The following is a 13,690-nucleotide window of genomic DNA, read 5'->3' as shown; positions in this document are numbered from 1 at the left end:
GCCGATTTATCTCCACAGGCAAGTGAAATAAAAGACAGGATAAACAAATGGGACTATATCAAACTAAAAAGCTTTTGCACAGCTAAAGACAATAAGAACAGAATAAAAAGACAAACTATACAATGGGAGAACTTATTCGACAAAACGTCTGATAAGGGGTTAATAACCAAAATTTATAAAGAACTTCTAAAATGCAATACCAGGAAGACAATCCAATAAAAAAAATGGGTGAAAGAAATGAATAGACACTTCTCCAAAGAGGACATACAGATGGCCAATAGGCATATGAAAAAATGCTCAACATCACTAATCATTAGAGAAATGCCAATTAAAACCACAATGAGATATCACCTCACACCAGTCAGTATGGCGCTCATCAACAAAACAACACAAGAAGTGCTGGCGAGGATGTGGAGAAAAGGGAACCCTTCTGCACTGCTGGTGGGAATGCAGACTGGTGCAGCCCCTGTGGAAAACAGTATGGAGATTCCTCAAAAAATTAAAAATCGAACTGCCTTTCAACCCAGCCATCCCACTTTTAGGAATATACCCCAAGAACACCATAGCACTGTTTCAAAAGAAGAAATGCACCCCCATGTTTATGGCAGCATTGTTCACAATAGCGAAGATCTGGAAACAGCCCAAGTGTCCATCAGAGGACGAGTGGATTAAAAAGCTTTGGTACAGGCCCTGGCCAGTTGGCTCAGTGGTAGAGCATCGGCCTGGCGTGCAGAAGTCCCGGGTTGGATTCCTGGCCAGGGCACACAGGAGAGGCGCCAATCTGCTTCTCCACCCCTCCCCCTCTCCTTCCTCTCTCTCTCTCTCTTCCCCTCCCGCAGCCAAGGCTCCATTGGAGCAAAGATGGCCTGGGCGCTGGGGATGGCTCCCTGGCCTCTGCCCCAAGCGCTGGAGTGGCTCTGGTCGCGACAGAGCGACGCCCCGGAGGGGCAGAGCATGCCCCCTGGTGGGCAGAGCGTCACCCCCTAGTGGGCGTGCCGGGTGGGTCCCAGTCGGGCGCATGCGGGAGTCTGTCTGACTGTCTCTCCCCGTTTCCAGCTTCAGAAAAAAAAAAAAAGCTTTGGTACAGCCTGACCAGGCGGTGGCGCAGTGGATAGAGCGTCGGACTGGGATGCTGAAGACCCAAGTTCAAGACCCTGAAGTCGCCAGCTTGAGCGCGGGTTCATCTGGTTTGAGCAAAACCTCACCAGCTTGGACCCAAGGTCGCTGGCTCAAGCAAGGGGTTACTCAGTCGGCTGAAGGCCCATAGTCAAGGCACATATGAGAAAGCAATCAATGAACAACTAAGGTGTCTCAATGCACAATGAGAAACTAATGATTGATGCTTCTCATCTCTCCCTTCCTGTCTGTCCTTGTCTATTCCTCACTCTGACTCTCTCTCTGTCTCTGTAAGTAAATAAATTAATTAATTAAAAAAAAGCTTTGGGGCCTGACCTGTAGTGGTGCAGTGGATAAGGCGTTGACCTGGAAATGCTGAGGTCGCCGGTTCGAAACCCTGGGCTTGCCTGGTCAAGGCACATATGGGAGTTGATGCTTCTAGCTCCTCCCCCTCTCTCTCTGTCTCTCCCTCTCCTCTTTAAAATGAATAAATAAAAGAAAATTAAAAAAAAAAAACAAAAATAAATAAAAATTTAGTAAAAAAAAAAAAAAAAGCTTTGGTACATATATACTATGGAATACTACTCAGCCATAAGAAATGATGACATTGGATCATTTACAACAACATGGATGGACTTTGATAACATTATACTGAGCAAAATAAGTAAATCAGAAAAAAACTAAGAACTATATGATCCCATACATAGGTGGGACATAAAAATGAGACTCAGAGTCATGGACAAGAGTGTGGTGGTTACGGAGGGGGGGGGAGAGGGAGGGGTTTGGGGAGGGGAGGGGCACAAAGAAAACCAGTTAGAAGATGACAGAAGACAACTGGACTTTGGGTGATGGGAATGCAGCATAATCAAATGTCAAAATAACCTAGAGATGTTTTCTCTGAATATAAGTACCCTGATTTGTCAATGTCACCCCATTAAAATTAATAATAAAAAAAAGAAACAACAGAGCTGTAAGGCCAGGAGCCGCCATCGTGGCCATTCACATGCAGGTTCCCATTGGATTCGGGCAGACGATAAAGAAATGGCGGAGTCAGAGTATGGGGGGCCATCCTATTTATTGGTGTCTCACCAAGACAGGCAAACCACAAAAGAAGACAAGGGAAAAGCAGAAAACCAGCTCTTCCCATGAAGGGCCAGGGATCAGGGAAGCCCCTGCAATTGTGATAGCAGGAACTGTGTGTCCAAGCTCCTGGTCTGTCCCACTTTATAGTGTAGAAAACCAAAATCCTTTAATTTAATATACAAACAAGGAAGTCTCCGATACAAAGTCACTTATCCAAGGCATAACTGGATTCCTCATGAGAGTGCACCACCCAGATCATACAATCAGTCAAGGGTGTGGGGAAAAGCTTAGTCCCAAAACCAAACCTTAGGCTACAACGACCTGGCCTGCTTATAGCCTGTCCCCCACACCCAATATAAGTCACAAGCGAGCTAACATATATATCATATTTACAAACTTATTTGACCAACAAGAGCCTAAAACTGGTGGGCCATTATCTTTAATCCTAGCTTGCACCCAGCAGGCAAGTAAAAACACACACTGGGCTCCAAAACTCACTCATTCTGTGCTCACAAAGCTACTGACTTATCCAAGTTTCCTAGAATCAAAGGTTTCTAGCTCACTAGCCTCATTCTCCTTTGTTCCCCATCTCCTTCTCTCTACACAAACTATGCACTAACTGGCTTCTCTTTCAGCATTCTGCTTTCTTGGTTGTTTCTTCTTGGCCTCCTCCACGTGGCCTTACTCTGCTCTCCTCTTTAATATTAATCTCAGGAACTGAGAGAGCAAGCTCCCAGTCTGCCCCACTTTATAGTGTAGTTCAAAACCTTTAACCAATATACAAAATAGGGAAGTCTCTAATACAGAGTCACTTATCTGAGACATGATGGGATTCTTTATGAGAGTTCACCACCCTACATCATGTAACAGTCAAGGGTGTGGGCAAAAGCTCAGTTTTAAAACTAAGCCTTAGGCTATAATAATTTTGCTAGCTTACAGCTTGTCTCCCACACACAATGCAATCTATAATCGAGCAAACATATATATATATATCATTTTTACAAACTTATTTGACCAACATTCTCTCTGTCTCTGTCAAAAAAATATAAAATAAAATAATGGATCCCATTGTGACTTGAACTCTCCCTTGACCCCAGTATATTGAATTTTAAAGAAGAAATCTTAGACTTTGAGGGACTAACCATTCAGTTACAAGTGAATTTCAGGCAATGATCCTCCCACTGAGAAATATACTTATACATATTATTCTGATTGTTAAATCTCAATGGTCAGTGGGTCTTTGTTTTACAATTAAAAATTTTCTATGTACTTAAACATTTTGTAATTTTTTTTTCATTTTTCTGAAGCTGGAAACAGGGAGAGACAGTTAGACAGACTCCCACATGCGCCCGACCGGGATCCACCCGGCACGCCCACCAGGGGCGATGCTCTGCCCACCAGGGGGCAATGCTCTGCCCATCCTGGGTGTCGCCATGTTGCGACCAGAGCCACTCTAGCGCCTGAGGCAGAGGCCACAGAGCCATCCTCAGCGCCCGGGCCATCTTTGCTCCAATGGAGCCTTGGCTGCGGGAGGGGAAGAGAGAGAGAGGAAAGCGCGGCGGAGGGGTGGAGAAGCAAATGGGCGCTTCTCCTGTGTGCCCTGGCCGGGAATCGAACCCGGGTCCTCCGCACGCTAGGCTGACGCTCTACCGCTGAGCCAACCGGCCAGGGCAAACATTTTGTAATTTTAAAATCTGAAAAAAAATTGTTCTACCAGTCTTTATAAGATCCCTACTAGAAGGCTCGTGTTGGGCAGATAAAATGTATTATGCTCACTTTGTTAAAGATGACACAAGGAGGCCGTTGCCCAGGTGAAATTAATGTGTGTTGGGGGCAGGCAGGATTGTTGTAGCCTGGGGCTTGGTTTTGGGATTAAGCCTTTCCCACCCTTTTTGATGTGGGGTGGTACAATCCAATTATGCCTTGGAGAAGTGACTTTGTATTGGAGACTTCCCTATTTTGTATATTGGATTAGAGGTTGTGAAGCTACAATATAAAATGGGGGCGGAACGAGAGTTTGGGCTCTTGGTTCCTGAGGTTAGCATGAGAGAGCGGAGAGAGTAGAGCCAGCAGCGGAAGGAGGCCACGTGGAGGAGGCCAGGAGAAGCAGCCAAGATGGCGGAGTGCTGAGTGAGATGCTAGTTTGTGCAGAGTTTGTATCTGGGATAAGGAAGGAGATGGGGAACTGAGGAGAATAAGGCTGGTGAGCTAAACACCTTTGATTCTAAGAAACTCGGGTAAGTCAGTGGCTTTGTGAGCACTGAATGTGAGTGGTTTTGGAGCCCAGTGTGTATTTTTACTTGCCCGCCGGGTACAAGCTAGAATTAAAGACTATGGCCCATCAGTTTTTGGCTCCGCTGTTTCTTTACCGACTGTCCGAATCCAATGCGAACCTGCATGGGCCGGGTGGCTGCTGTGATAGTGGCCCTGCCCGTGCTTCTGGCTTTACAGCTCGCTTTGGTCATACAGTCTCTGACCGAAAAAGGCTTACGGGTCTGTGAGGGAGGAAAACACAGTAGCCTAGAAGGCAATGGCTCTCCTTTCCCCACACCCTGTAAGATTTGATTTACTTAGTTCCCAGTCCCACCTCACCCTCTTCTCACCCCCTGCCAGGCTGATCTCTCCTGCCTGGGGCTTCTGTCACTCCCGCTCACCATCTCATACTGAAACTGTTAAATGAGTTTGGAAGCTGTTGGTCAAATAAGTTTGCAAATATGATGTATATGTTTGCTCGCTTGTAGTTTGCATTGGGTGTGAGGGACAGGCTGTAAGCGGGCAGGATTGTTATAGCCTAAGGTTTAATTTTAAGACTAAGCTTTTTTCCCCACACCCTTGACTGTTGCATGATAGGGGGTGGTGCACTCTTATGAGGAATCCCATTTATGCCTCAGATAAGTGACTTTGTATCAGAGACTTCCTTGTTTGTATATTGGATTAAAGATTTTGATTTCTACACTATAAAATGGGGCAGAGGAACCCATGTTGGATGAGAGCAGAGAAAGGCCACATGGAGAAGAGGAGAAGCAGCCAAGATGGCAGAGTGCTGAAGGAGAAGCCAGTTTGTGCAGAGAGAAGGAAATGGGGAACAGAGGTGAATAAGGCTGGTGAGGTAGAAACCTTTGATTCTAGGAAACTTGGATAAGTCTGGCTTTGGGAGCCCTGAATGGAAAGGGAAGTGTTTTCCCACTGTGTGTATTTCTTGCCCACCAGGTACAAGCTAGGATTAAAGCTTAATGGCCTACCAGTTCTTGGTTCTGTTGTTTCATTACTGTCTGTCCAAATTAAATGCAAATCTGCTTTGGCCAGGTGGCTGTGATGGTGGCCATGGCTACTGGCTTTATAGAAGCTGCAGGAAGTGGTGGAGAAATGCGGAAGTCCAAGATCTGGGACTTGTGTGACCTGGGCTAATTACTAGACTCTGAGCTCATTTCCTGTCAAATGGGTTGTTTGGGGAACTCAGTGGGATAATAATGTATGCAAAAGTGCCTGGCACCGTGGGGTGTCAACTTCATTTGGTGTTCCAGCGCCTGTCATGCTGTGGCCAGTGTCCATGAAGGTGGACAGGAGATCCTGGCTCCAGTACAACTCAATGGTCACCTCCAGGATCCCCACCCGACCACACACCATCCCGGCTTGGGGGTCCAAAGGTGCCTTCTCAGCTAGTGTCAAGCTCTGCAGCACTTCCCTGGGGCAATAGCTCAGAGAGGAAAGTGGCTTGGGGTAGTGTTGGGCAAATGAGTTTGTAAAATATGTATTTTCTGGTTTTGCTCACTTTTATTGTTAAAAATGGTGCTGTCCATGTAAATGTCTGCTGCCAGGTGATACAGGTAATTACCTTTCTTCTTGGAAAGGGTCTTGGTTATGCTAATATATGCTGGAGGAGGGCTTTTGCTCCAAAAAGTTTTAAAAGGAGGAGATAGGAGGCCATTTTGAGGAGAGAGCAGGCCACTTTGTTGCAGAGGAGGCAGGAGGCAAGATGGAGGCTGCAGAGGGGACTGAGTGAGACTAGTGGGCCTTTGAATCTAGGGAAAAAAACAGAAAGATTCTCCTGGTTGTGGAAGGGAAGGACAAGAGAATGGGTTTTGGAGCTCGTGTGTATTTTCTTGCCTGCCAGTTGCGAGCACTGGCTCGTTGTTTCATTACCATCTGTCCTAATTAAATGGGAACCTGCACAGGCCAGGAGGCTGTGATGGTGGCGTGGCTACTAGCTTTACAGGTAGAAAGGGATTTGTTTATAGGAAGAGCTGCTGAAGGATAAAGGGGAAGTGTCAGCGCAGGGACCTGAGAGGCAGGCAGGCCCTGGGGTCTAGGCCCCCAGGAGCCTATATCTCTGTCCGCCCCGCAGGGTCTGCTCGAGGTAGGGGTAACCCCGGGGAGGCCTGACCCATCCCCCAGGTGGCTGCCGCCATGCCGTTACTTTGGTCCTCCGGGAGGTGAATACACAAGCTGGAGAGGCTCTTGGAACTACGTCTCCCAGAGGCCCCTGGGAGTATAAGGAACCAATCAGAGGGCTGGTGGGCGTGCTCGCTCGGGTACGTCTCCCAGAGGGCGCTGGGCTGCGGCATTGTTGATGGAGTTGGCGATCCCAACAGGTTGTTACTGTATCTAGTCGGAGTGGCTGTCCGCTGCGCGCGGAATGGGAGCAGTTTCATTTGGTATCCGAGCACAACCCCGGGAAGTAGATTCAGTGTAGTCCTCGGTGGCTACGTGCCCGCGAGCTTCGGAGAGGCAGTTGATTCTCAGAACCCTCCGACCCTTTGCACATGTCGATTCTTTCTCTCATGTTTACGGCAATATTTACCAGGTGCATAGTATGTACCCACTTAACTGTGCCAGGTGTGAGAGTGGTCAAGTCAGGCAGGATTCTTGCCCCAAGGAGCGATCTCAAGAGAAAGAGTAAACGGTAGTTCGTCATGATAAGAGCTGTGAAATAAATGGGTCATTTATACCAGTTGCCGCAAATGCCAACTTCTCGGTTTTCAAACTGTCCCTAGGAAACCCAGGGTACAGATTCTTTACTTGGATCATGATTTCCTCTATATATATATATAAAAAAAAAACCCTAGTAAAATGCTATGTACCATATCTGTATTTGTTTCTACTTAACATTTAAGCCCTTCCCATTGAGGCAGGAAAGTTAGAATTGGGAACAAAGGCCTCAAGTTCTACCCTTCCCCTTTTCCTAGCTGGAACATCACAGCCCTGACTTTCAGTAGCCACCTGTTTCTGCTCCCCAATTGCCTGCAATTGACAGAACCAGAAAGAAATCTTATTTGGAGAGGAGAGACAAGAACAAGCCAGTCAACAGTCACCCCACCAGCGCCAGAAGCCCAAAACCATCCTATTTACCCCCCTGCCCCTGTCCCCTGCGCTTGCCCACGTTTAATAAAACCCTTCTACCCAGACTGCATCAACTCATCTGACTGGTTCCCGAAGGTCGCCCACTCTCACTTCATAAGTGTGTATGTATTGATACTATCACTTTAACAAATGTACTGTGTGTTGCTAAAACCTTTTGTCATGTTGAATTTTTTCTTGTTCTGTTACAAGAACCTGGATTGGTGAACCTGGATCAGGCTGAGGCCTCCCTTGGCACCACCTGGCATCACCATCAAGACTACTTTCTAGTCTCAGGTAAGCATAACTAGATTGCATTCATTTGCGTGGTAGTGTGAAGGCTACCTTCTGCCAACTTTTTTCTAAGAGATTTAATGATTTTAGAAGAGAGAAATTGGGGGTATAAGCAGGAAGCATCAACTTAGTAGTTTCTTGTTTGTGCCTTGACTGGGCAAGCCTGGAGTTTCAAATTGGTGATCTCAGCATTCCAGGTCAACGCTGTATTCACTGCGCCATTGCAGGTCAGGTAATAGCTACCTTCTTTCTTAAATCTTTGTCAGCCATCTGGAGCATTTATCTGCCTGCCCTACTTGCCAATTGTTGGGCAGATAAAATGTATTGTGCTCACTTTGTTAAAGATGGCACTGCCCACGTGGAAGCCCGTTGCCCAGGTGATATTAATGTGTGTTGGGGGTGGGCTGTGGGCAGGCAGGATCCTTGTAGCCTGGGGCTTGGTTTAGGACTAAGCCTTTCCCACCCTTTTTGATGTGGGGTAGTACAATCCCGGCATGCCTCAGATAAGTGAGTTTGTATCAGAGACTTCTCTATTTTTAAAGGTTTTGATTACTGTGAAGCCAGTAGCCACTATTGTGGCCATTCGCATGCAGGTTCACATTGAATTCAGACAGACGGTAATGAAACAACAGAGCCACGAACTGGTGGGCCATTATCTTTAATCCTAGCTTGCACCCAGCAGGCAAGTAAAAACACACACTGGGCTCCAAAACCCACTCATTCAGTGCTCACAAAGCTACTGACTTATCCGAGTTTCCTAGAATCAAAGGTTTCTACCTCATCAGCCTCATTCTCCATTGTTCCCCATCTCCTTCTCTCTACACAAACTCTGCACTAACTGGCATCTTCTTCAACACTCCGCCATCTTGGCTGCCTCTGCTGGCCTCCTCCACGTGGCCTTTCTCTGCTCTCTGCTTTCTGCTGTCTCCTCTAATGCTAATCTCAGGAACTGAGAGAGCAAGCTCCCGGTCTGTCCCACTTTATAGTGCAGAAATCAAAACCTTTAATCCAATATACAAAATAGGGAAGTCTCTAATACAAAGTCACTTATCTGAGGCATGATGGGATTGCACCACCCCACATCAAAAAGGGTGCTTAGTCCTAAAACCGAGCCCCAGGCTACAAGGATCCTGCCTGCCCACAGCCCGCCCCAACATACATTAATATCACCTGGGCTACGGGTCTCCACGAGGGCAGTGCCATCTTTAATAAAGTGAGCATATATATTATATTTTATCTGCCCAACACTGTCTCTCCAAATCTAATGCAAACCTGCACAGGCCAGGTGGCTGTGATGGTGGTTGTGGATACTGGCTTTACACCAATTATGTAGTTAGCAACTGTTAACAACTTAAATGACTATCACCAGGCTACTGGCTTAGTAAATTTTGGTAAATCCATTCCTTGCATTGCACTGCACCCATTGAAAACAGTGTGGTGGGCCTCACTTGTGGCACAGTGGCTAGAGCATCTACCTGGGACATTGAGGTACCAGGTTTGAAATCCTGAGGTCACCAGCTTGAGTGCAAGCTCATCAACTTGAGCGTGGAACCATAGACAAGACCCCATAGTCACTGGCTTGAAGCCCAAAGTCTCTGGCTTGAGCAAGGGGTCACTGGCTCAGCTGCAGCCCTCTGGTCAAGGCACATATGAGAAGCAATCAATGAACAAAAGTGCTGCAACTGCAAAGTTTTTTCTCTCATTTCCTGTCTCACACACACAAAAAAAGATGGTGGTTTTCATGTGCTAATTTGTAAAGATGGTCACTATACAGGGTGAGGCAAAAGTAGGTTTAAAGTTGTTCATATGGAGCCTGACCAGGCGGTGGCGCAGTGGATAGAGCGTCGGACTGGGATGCAGAGGACCCGGGTTCGAGACCCCGAGGTCGCCAGCTTGAGTGCAGGCTCATCTGGTTTGAGGAAAGCCCACCAGCTTGAACCCAAGGTCGCTGGCTCCAGCAAGGGGTTACTCGGTCTGCTGAAGGCCCGCGGTCAAGGCACATATGAGAAAGCAATCAATGAACAACTAAGGTGTTGCAACGCACAACAAAAAACTAATGATTGATGCTTCTCATCTCTCTCCGTTCCTGTCTGTCTGTCCCTGTCTATCCCTCTCTCTGACTCACTCTCTGTCTCTGTAAAAAATAAATAAATAAATAAAAATTAAAAAAAAAAAAAAAGTTGTTCATATGGAAAATAATACAATAACAAACTTCCATGTACTCACAACTGTTAACCTACTTTTGCCCCACCCTGTATATTAAAAAAGCATGTTTACAGTACAATGTGATAGTATAACCCCATGTTTGTAAATAATAGAAAAATATTTTAAAAATTTAAATATCTGAAGGAAGACTCAAGAAATAACATGGCAACCTCTAGAAAGTGGAATTGGGGTTAGGGGTTGTGCCTTTCACTCTATGTCCTCTGTACACTTTTGTGTTTTTTTTAATGAGTAAACATTGTATTGCACAAGAAACAGTTTGTGAATACAGTTTTACATTGTTTCTCAATGTAAAATAATAAGGCAAAGCAAAATATAGCAAGCTAAATATTTTTTAACAAAAACTTAAAACCTCATTAACTGGAATACTGGCCTGCAGAGGATTAGAAAAATAGTTTTTGCCCTGGCCGGTTGGCTCAGCGGTAGAGCGTCGGCCTAGCGTGCGGAGGACCCGGGTTCGATTCCCGGCCAGGGCACACAGGAGAAGCACCCATTTGCTTCTCCACCCCTCCGCCGCACTTTCCCTCTCTGTCTCTCTCTTCCCCTCCCGCAGCCAAGGCTCCATTGGAGCAAAGATGGCCCGGGCGCTGGGGATGGCTCTGTGGCCTCTGCCCCAGGCGCTAGAGTGGCTCTGGTCGCAACATGGCGACACCCAGGATGGGCAGAGCATCGCCCCCTGGTGGGCAGAGCGTCGCCCCTGGTGGGCGTGCGGGGTGGATCCCGGTCGGGCGCATGCGTGAGTCTGTCTGACTGTCTCTCCCTGTTTCCAGCTTCAGAAAAATGAAAAAAAAAAAAAAAAAAAGAAAAATAGTTTTTAAAAAGCAGACCATGCCCATGGAGAAACCAGTTTGTTAGGTTTGCAAACAATATGTGAGGTTGGACAATACTGAAGGAAGCACAGCACAGACTTACTCCAAAATAAACACATACATAGATACACACTGCAGACATCAAAGTAAAGCATTCACAGACTCTTTAACGGGAGCATAAGGCCTCACACCTTGAATCCCTTGAAGCTACAGAGTGGAAGCTAAATTTTTAAAAATGTAATCAAAATAAGCTGAAATGACTGAAAGGACATTTGCCTAGGAAAGCCTTAGAACGTATTTGGACAGTGCCTTCACCCACAGGACTTGAGCAAACTGCATCCTAGCCACTCAGATGTGGAACTTCTCATGGCATCCTTTAGAGGGCGCCCGTGCGCTTGGTCTCCGGGGCTGCTTCTGGAAGCACAGTGAACACCCCTACTCCCATCTATCTCCAACGCCAAGGACAAGACTCCTCAGAACCCAGCTGCTGGGAACCATTCTTAATTGCTACAGGAAATAGGAGGAAAATTATTCAATTGCTGCAGGAAGTAGAAGGGGAAAAAGATTATTAGTCAAAGTTATAATTGGACATCAAAACCACAGAAAACATCTTTCAAGACTGTTATGTTGGTGGGGGTATCAAAATACCAAAATTCATAGCTGGGAACTACAATAGATGACACTTTTTTTTTTTTAATTATTTTTATTTATTCATTTTTTAGAGAAGTGGGGGAGGAGCAGGAAGCATCAACTCCCATATGTGCCTTGACAGGGCAAGCCCAGGGTTTTGAACCGGTGACCTCAGCAGTCCAAGTCGATACTTTATCCACTGCGCCACCACAGGTCAGGCTAGATGACACTTTTTATTGAAGCTAACATATACTAAATATATTTACCAAGTATCATGTGAGTGATGTGCCTTTATATGTCTTCATAACACAGACTTGGGTCAGAGTTCCTGCGTGAGAATACTGCCAGTTGTATGACACTGACATGTGATGTACTGACCCACTAATTCAACCTTGAAAAGGAAATTCTAATACATGCTACAAGATGAGAAAATAGATAAATCTTGAAAACATTAAGCTAAGTGAAATTAGCCAGACACAAAAGGACAAATATTGTACAATTCCACTTATATGAAGTACCTAGAATAGTCAAATTTATAGAGACAGAAAATAGCATAGTTATTACTAGGGGCTTGGAGGAGAGGGTAATGGGAGTTCTTTAATGGGTAGAATTACAGTTTGGGATGATGAAACAATTCTGGAGGTGAATGATGGTGATGGTTACACAATATGAATGCACTACAATGGTAAATTTTATATTACGTATATTTTACCACCTGTCAAAAACTTTAAAAATGCATGTTCCTTTCCTTCAGTTATTCCATTTCTAGGACTCTATCCTAAAGAAATTATTAAATGTACACAAAACTGCATTATTAGAAGTTCATTGCAGAATTGTTTGTTAAGGCAAGAACTGGAAACAACCTTAATGTCCATCAACAGAGGAGATAGTAAGTACTATTTTGACACTCCCACAATATAGTATACTGTGCAGCTGTTAAAAGAGTTCTTTTTCTGGGCCCTGGCTGGTTAGCTCAGCGGTAGAGTGATGGCTCGGCGTGTGGAAGTCTCGGGTTTGATTCCGGCCAGGGCACACAGGAGAAGCGCACATCTGCTTCTCCACCCCTCCCCCTTTCCTTCCTCTCTCTCTCTTCCCTTCCCACAGTGAAGGCTCCATTGGAACAAAGTTGGCCCGAGCACTGAGGACGGCTCCATTGCCTCCGCCTCAGGTGTTAGAATGGCTCTGGCCTCAATGGAGGACACCCCAGATGGGCAGAGCATAGCCCCCTGGTGGGCATGCCGGGTGGATCCTGGTTGGGCACATGTGGAAGTCTAACTGCCACCCTGCTTCTAGCTTTAGAAAAGTACCCCCCCCCCCAAGGTAATTCGTCCAGATTCCAATAGATTTCAAAGGCACACTGTTGTTATAAAATAAAAATCTGGGAAATTATGTATCGCATGATGTGTATATGTATATATTATACACACACACATATATACATATAATGAATACACATGTATGTAAACATATCAGAAGAAGACTGGTAGGATGTACAGCCAACTCTTGCCTATAAAAAAGAGAGAAGTCAAGTGATGGGGTGATGGGAAAGTTTCTTTTTCTTTGTATGCATCTATATTCTTTGAATCTTGTACAATTACTATTCATATATTACTGTTGTTCTGGTTATCTATTGATGCACAACAAACACCTCAAAATTCAGTGGTGGAAAAACAATCTTTTTAGGATGCTCATGATTTTGTAGCAAGGATTTTGACCAATTCACAGCACAGACAACTCATGTCTGCTCCGTAACTGGCACTTCAGCTGGGGTGGCTCAAATGTCTGAAGATCACAGGAATGGCTATAACTGACTGCGGTTGTGTGTCTGGGGCTTCAGTACTGGCTGCCTGCTAGTGACTTTTTGATTCTTCTCTCCTTGGTTCTTCTCTCCTTTTTGTGTCTGCTGAGGCTAGAATGTCCAAAATGGCTTCTTCACATGTATGTCTGGTGCCTGGGCTGGGATGGATGGAACAACTGGAAAAGACTGAACATCTTTCTCCATAACTTGAGCTTCCTCACTGCATGGCAGACTCAACATACTCAACATTTTATTTATTTATTTTTACTTTTCCCCCTGAAGATAGAAGCAGGGAGGCAGTCAGACAGACTCCCGCATGTGCGGGACCAGGATCCACATGGCATGCCCACCAGGGGGCGATACTCTGCCTATCTGGGCGTTGCTGTCAGAGCCATTCTAG

The sequence above is a fragment of the Saccopteryx bilineata genome, chromosome 4 (assembly GCF_036850765.1).
Source record: "Saccopteryx bilineata isolate mSacBil1 chromosome 4, mSacBil1_pri_phased_curated, whole genome shotgun sequence".
Lineage (NCBI taxonomy): Eukaryota > Metazoa > Chordata > Mammalia > Chiroptera > Emballonuridae > Saccopteryx > Saccopteryx bilineata.
Note: the sequence above shows the minus strand (reverse complement) of the source record.